Raw genomic sequence first — 7478 nt, forward strand, 5'->3', positions numbered from 1 at the left:
TGTGTGTGTGTGTGTGTGTGTAGGAGTGTGTGTTTGTGTGAGAGTGTGCACACGCCTCTCTATTCATATTCTAAATATGGAAATGACTGGTAAAAAAAGTGTAATTCTCCCCAGTGAAGGGCTTTTCCATTTTCATGTTTTCTCTGTTGTAAAGGACCAAACGGTGTGATGGTGAAGGACAGGTAGGCTGGGTTTGATCCACGATGCAGTATTGAGCTGTTACATACATTCAGGCAGCCACCCATGGCTTTATGTGTGTAGGCTGCTTAGAGAGTTAGGGTTAGGGTTAGGTTAGAGGGTTAGGGTTAGAGGGTTAGGGTTAGGTTAGATAAGAGATCTCAACCCCTTGCAGGGTTGGAGTTGCGCTGGCACTAGCTCACCGTGTTGGACTGTGGAGACCTATTGTTCCTGTGAGAATGGGAAGATAAATAACTTTATGGAGATTTGAAGGTCTGTAAGGTAAGTGTTTTGATAGATATGGTTCACGCAGTGTGTCCTCAATGAGGGTGCAACAAACCAATGTTCCATCCATTTCATTTCCCCAGGTGAGTCCCTCAACATTGAACGCAGCAAAAAGGTAAGTGCAACTGCATTCTGGAGGTGGGATTTGCCACATGGCAGGGTCCCTATCAGTAGCCCCCTCCCAGAATATCTATTTCCCACGTAGACGTCCTGGTGGAAGTGCTGTTGTTTTGCCAGGGATACCTTAGGTTTTTTGTTCAGGCTTGAGTGTATCAGTTTGTCCTTGAGATTTTTGTTTCTCCTGTATGCAGAGATCAATTTAAAACCACCCAGGTCCTCCAGGGTCTCCTGGGCCTGTCCAAAGTTGAGCCTCAGCCGGCCACCCAAACGTCCAAGAGGATGAGAGAACGTTGTGACCACAGGTATGATTTTCTGTTCATCCCTTTCCACCACATACTTCCCATTTGTTTGAAACACCTGTCTCACCTCACTTTTTACCCCCCTCAGGAACCTCCGAGAATATCCCCGAGACCTCAGGGCTTTGAAGAGGACCGACGTCGCCTCCTCCACCTCACTAAGATGAGTACAAATGCAATAAAATCTGATCAGTTGTGATTTGACCAAACCCTTGTATGTATGTTTTGGATGATAACTGTTTTTATGGAGCAGAGCATGCCTGTCTGTTTCTTTAAAGAAAACTTTAGTGCCTAGTGTTTTTGTTGCTCCCAAACTGGGTGAAAAGAATACCTGTGTGTCTAAAAATTCTAATGTTTCTCTCTGGATGTTGTGTGTTATTGTAATGGCCGGATGATGTGTGTTTGAAACCTCTAAGAATGCTTTAAAACTCTCCATGTCTCCCTCCCAGATACCAAAGATGTCATCGAGGTACCTCAAATACAGCGACGGTAGATGGCGGCATTTCACAATGCTGATGCTTCCCACCCACACATATACAAGTTAGCATAGGCTGGGGCCCATCGCTGGACCATGGATCTGGAGGCAGTGCTTGTTGTTAAAGGGGCCCATCGCTGTACCATGGATCTGGAGGCAGTGCTTGTTGTTAAAGGGGCCCATCGCTGGACCATGGATCGGGAGGCAGTGCTTGTTGTTAAAGGGGCCCATCGCTGGACCATGGATCTGGAGGCAGTGCTTGTTGTTAAAGGGGCACATCGCTGGACCATGGATCTGGAGGCAGTGCTTGTTGTTAAAGGGGCACATCGCTGGACCATGGATCTGGAGGCAGTGCTTGTTGTTAAAGGGGCACATCGCTGGACCATGGATCGGGAGGCAGTGCTTGTTGTTAAAGGGGCACATCGCTGGACCATGGATCTGGAGGCAGTGCTTGTTGTTAAAGGGGCCCATCGCTGGACCATGGATCTGGAGGCAGTGCTTGTTGTTAAAGGGGCACATCGCTGGACCATGGATCTGGAGGCAGTGCTTGTTGTTAAAGGGGCACATCGCTGGACCATGGATCTGGAGGCAGTGCTTGTTGTTAAATTCAAAATAATTCCGGTCAAGGCACATGTATAGAAGTTCTAAAATGTATGTATCAGTTCTTCCTGCAACAGGACAATTATTAAAAGCAGCTCTAATTGACTGTAGGCCCAAAGTCGTATATATGTTTGTGTATAAGGAGTTGATGTCTACAGAGAACAAAAACGCATCGGCTGAGACTGAAATTAACCGAACCTTCTCCACAAAATCATACGTGTCCTTTATATAGGAGGCATGTTTGTGTGACAGCGGGTTAATGTGAAAGTCCAAGTACTCAGCAATGTCGGACGACTCTGAGCCACAGTCACTCACTATTGGTCAGCCGCAGGGAACCTGGCCCGGGACAGTCCATTTATCCAGGGCCTTGTGTATCTTTGGAAGCAGGTAAAAGGCTAGGTTAGGGTTAGGTTAGGGTTAGGTTAGGGTTAGAGGGTAAGGGTTAGGTTAGAGGGTTAGGGTTAGAGTAGGAACCACAGTAGACATCCCCTTGCATGAACACACGCACACACACGTACATACACACATATGCACCACACACATTGTGGAGCAACACGCATCACAGAGGAGTCTTGTGGCATGGAGACAGCGTGGGAGAGCACCACCTAGATGAAAAAAAAAATGTTTCATCAAAGTGAGCCAAACACCCACGCATCCTTATTAGCTGCAAAAGTGTATTGCCTAGCATATTATAGTTGGTGTACATGATTTAATATTGTACAGTTTGATACAATGTCTTAGGAGACAGTTCAGTAAAAGCATTAACACATTTTTTTGTGTTTTTCCTGTTTGATGGTGATGAGATGTTGGAGCACAACCTACAGTAGAGCAGTTAGGGGAGGTTTAGTGTGGAGGGCCCCTGTTACCATTTGTCTGATGGTGCTTTTAAACCTTGACCATCACCATGAATAACATCCAGCCAAATGTAAGTTGGGAAGTGGAGGTCTGAGCTGTGTGAGGTATCTGTCTGCATGTTCCCAGCGTGCACCTCAGCCTCTCTCAGGGACTTGCCATTGTCTCATCTGTCGGCCACCACAGCCAGCTGCTGCACAGTTGTAGCTTTTTCTAATTATAGTAGGTTGGATCTGAGGAAGACAGTTCTTCTTATCTGCTCAGTAACTGAACTGCATGAAGTATTCATGATGCCTGCATTGCTTTCACAATAAGAAGCTATTTTTAGCGGATGTGTTGCCCTATTTGGAATGCTAATCAAAGACTGGACTATCTTCGGAAACAGCTTTTTCATATGCTTGTAGTTTACTGAAGTACTGTTCAAAACATGAGAACTTCCAACCACCATACCGTAGGCTTTTTAAAATGTCAATGACCATTATGACAAATAAAAATATACACCACCCGTGATCTCCTCAAATGAAAGCTAAACATTCAAAGTGTCTGGTCTAAAATCTAATCTCTCCGCTTGCAGCAGAGATGAAGGGCCTGTTGTAGTGGGAGCTGCTTCCTATGGAGAATCAGGATGGCATGTCGTAATCATCATGTATCACGTCTGGGCCGAGCTGTGAAAGTGGACTGTGATGACATTTTAATTAAAGCTGTAATGAAGCCTGATGGCAGGGCCAGTCAGCGCAGATCTGATGCTGTTAATCCATCTCCTCAGGGTCTCAGACATGCACAGGGCATCTAATGCACCATCAAATATATTACATTCCAACTATTTGCAACATAAAATATGAACCCCACATTTACAAAATAGAATTTAAATGTAAATATTTGTACTTTGATAAAAAAATATGTAAAAAATCTACAGGGGAACTTATTACATTTACATTTATTCATTTAGCAGATGCTTTTTATCCAAAGCGACTTCCAAGAGAGAGCTTTACAAAGTGCATAGGTCACTGATAATAACAACAAGATAGCCCCTGAAATAGCCTATTTCGGAGCCTATTGGTTAGTGTCAAGATATAGAAATATCAATAGCATTTATTTGACCACAACTAGCACATGTGAAATGTACTAAACCAAGACAGTGTTGTAGCCTGGGTTAGTGTGTCTAAAATGTTCATTTACTCCCAGATTGCTTAAAGTAACACGTAGAAACGGATTTCTGCCTAGCAGACGTGAACCGTAATCGTTCTCCAGAAGTTTCTACACCTGACTGACAGGTGAAAGGAGACAGGACAGGCCTCGCTGGCTAGAAGGGGTGAAGGGGTGTAAGGGGGGGTGTGTGAGTGGGTGACTGAGGGGGGGAATGTGAGTGTTAGGGGGTGAGTGTTAGGGGGTGAGGGGGTGAGTGTTAGGGGGTGAGGGGGTGAGTGTTAGGGGGTGAGTGTTAGGGGGTGAGGGGGTGAGGGGATGAGTGTGAGGGGGTGAAGGGGTGAGTGTTAGGGGGTGAGTGTTAGGGGGTGAGGGGGTGAGTGTGAGGGGGTGAAGGGGTGAGTGTGAGGGGGTGAGTGTTAGGGGGTGAGGGGGTGAGTGTTAGGGGGTGAGTGTTAGGGGGTGAAGGGGTGAGTGTTAGGGGGTGAGTGTTAGGGGGTGAGTGTGAGGGGGTGAGTGTTAGGGGGTGAGGGGGTGAGTGTTAGGGGGTGAGGGGGTGAGTGTTAGGGGGTGAGTGTTAGGGGGTGAGTGTTAGGGGGTGAGTGTGAGGGGGTGAGTGTTAGGGGGTGAAGGGGTGAGTGTTAGGGGGTGAGTGTTAGGGGGTGAGGGGGTGAGTGTTAGGGGGTGAGTGTTAGGGGGTGAGGGGGTGAGTGTTAGGGGGTGAGTGTTAGGGGGTGAGTGTGAAAGGATGTAAAATGACTATTTAGTACAAGCTAAACAAACACCTATTCTCTATTCACAATTCTCTAAATCAAATGATATAAATAGGCTCTACAAAGGATGTGATAAACACCATGGAGTTTTCCTTCAGAGCGATGGTGATGAAGAGGGCTTAAGGTTTGTGTTTTGGTGAAAGGTGCTTCATGGTAGTGCTGCGTGTCTTGACAGGGCTTTCTTCAGAGCTCATATTAGCTCTGGGACTGTCATGGGATGCTTAGCTGTTCAAACAAGAAAATCCCTTCTCTTCGGTTACCAAGGAAACTGTTTAGAGAGGCTATTTTCTCCTCACAATGTTCTTTTCATCAAGACACACACAAGAGCGTGGATTGGCTGAACAGCTCCTGCTGAAACCAGCCTGCTTCAAATGGTGTTTTATGGTAAAGACAAAAACTGAAGCACATTCCTATATTCTCAGTGGTTGACTTGCACTTTGTCTATTGTGCCTCATAAATGTTTATAGAGGAACAGGAATAAATATGGCTCTTCTAAATGATCCCGCAGGAGGCTGGGCTTATCTGTGTTACAGTAAGAACAGAAATGTTTTGACATCTAGTACGGCTCTTAAGTCCTGGTTGTTTAACTTTTCACAAAACAATTTATCCCTGGCAGTGTTCTGCTCTACTAACAAGTCACGCAACTAAGTGAAGATTAACACTTGTAGGAATCCACTGTTTCCAGGAACGTGATGGCCGTTTAGCTCTGTTATGATGGAGCAGATGAACCCGACCGTGACGGGAAGGTCTCTTCTGCTTCTGCAACACAGCAGCTGAACGTCACAGCTTCATGGATCCCAACAAAACTGCTTGTTTCAAAGTGACTTATGGAAGCATGCATTGTAGAAGACACATATGGCTATTTTAATGTAATTATAAGCTTCACAGCTAGGGTAGTGTTGTTGTGTACCTGCTGTTGTATTGCTAATAATAATATTGCAGAAGCCAAAAGGGAACCAAACCTTTGCCACAGCTGTCATCACTTCCTGTCACACTGAACTGATCTGAAGCTGGGACATTGCCAAAGAAGTTCTTTTCAAAACTTTTATCCTTTTCATCATGTACACACACATGGGAGAAGTCATCCAGAGAGACAGAAGGAATCATCCAGAGAGACAGGAGGAATCATCCAGAGAGAGACAGGAGGAATCATCCAGAGAGAGACAGGAGGAATCATCCAGAGAGACAGGAGGAATCATCCAGAGAGACAGGAGGAATCATCCAGAGAGACAGGAGGAATCATCCAGAGAGAGACAGGAGGAATCATCCAGAGAGACAGGAGGAATCATCCAGAGAGAGACAGGAGGAATCATCCAGAGACAGGAGGAATCATCCAGAGAGACAGGAGGAATCATCCAGAGAGACAGGAGGAATCATCCAGAGAGAGACAGGAGGAATCATCCAGAGAGAGACAGGAGGAATCATCCAGAGAGACAGGAGGAATCATCCAGAGAGACAGAAGGAATCATCCAGAGACAGGAGGAATCATCCAGAGAGAGACAGGAGGAATCATCCAGAGAGAGACAGGAGGAATCATCCAGAGAGACAGGAGGAATCATCCAGAGAGAGACAGGAGGAATCATCCAGAGACAGGAGGAATCATCCAGAGAGACAGGAGGAATCATCCAGAGAGACAGGAGGAATCATCCAGAGAGAGACAGGAGGAATCATCCAGAGACAGGAGGAATCATCCAGAGAGAGACAGGAGGAATCATCCAGAGAGAGACAGGAGGAATCATCCAGAGAGACAGGAGGAATCATCCAGAGAGACAGGAGGAATCATCCAGAGAGAGACAGGAGGAATCATCCAGAGACAGGAGGAATCATCCAGAGAGACAGGAGGAATCATCCAGAGAGACAGGAGGAATCATCCAGAGAGAGACAGGAGGAATCATCCAGAGACAGGAGGAATCATCCAGAGAGAGACAGGAGGAATCATCCAGAGAGAGACAGGAGGAATCATCCAGAGAGACAGAAGGAATCATCCAGAGAGACAGGAGGAATCATCCAGAGAGACAGGAGGAATCATCCAGAGAGACAGGAGGAATCATCCAGAGAGAGACAGGAGGAATCATCCAGAGAGACAGGAGGAATCATCCAGAGAGACAGGAGGAATCATCCAGAGAGACAGGAGGAATCATCCAGAGAGAGACAGGAGGAATCATCCAGAGAGACAGGAGGAATCATCCAGAGAGACAGGAGGAATCATCCAGAGAGACAGAAGGAATCATCCAGAGAGACAGGAGGAATCATCCAGAGAGACAGAAGGAATCATCCAGAGAGACAGGAGGAATCATCCAGAGAGAGACAGGAGGAATCATCCAGAGAGACAGGAGGAATCATCCAGAGAGACAGGAGGAATCATCCAGAGAGAGACAGGAGGAATCATCCAGAGAGAGACAGGAGGAATCATCCAGAGAGAGACAGGAGGAATCATCCAGAGAGACAGGAGGAATCATCCAGAGAGACAGAAGGAATCATCCAGAGAGACAGGAGGAATCATCCACAGAAGCTTTATTCATGATTCCTTAGCATCTCTGCCCATAACTCTTCAAACAAAGACAATCAGAGCAAATAGAAAATAAACACTTGACAGGTGTGTTTCTAACGATTTAACAAACAGATGTGGATAAAAACTTAACCATCACATTATCTGTGTATCCTACTATCCATCTCCTCCATGTTCAACATACTGTCCTGTATCCTACTATCTCCTCAGTGTTCAACACAGGAAATACTGATAGACAACCAAAA

General features: G+C 46.0%; 1 long non-coding RNA gene across 1 annotated transcript; it reads left to right on the forward strand.

The window, feature by feature from the left end:
* The first annotated feature begins 357 nt into the window (after positions 1 to 357).
* On the forward strand, positions 358 to 1586 carry LOC146301766 (uncharacterized). Its single transcript, XR_014758148.1, has 3 exons — positions 358 to 577; positions 774 to 884; positions 970 to 1586. It is a non-coding gene; the product is annotated as an uncharacterized LOC146301766 (long non-coding RNA).
* Positions 1587 to 7478: the final 5892 nt, after the last annotated feature.

This window comes from Hypomesus nipponensis, chromosome 1, assembly GCF_054491055.1.
Source record: "Hypomesus nipponensis isolate SF chromosome 1, ASM5449105v1, whole genome shotgun sequence".
Lineage (NCBI taxonomy): Eukaryota > Metazoa > Chordata > Actinopteri > Osmeriformes > Osmeridae > Hypomesus > Hypomesus nipponensis.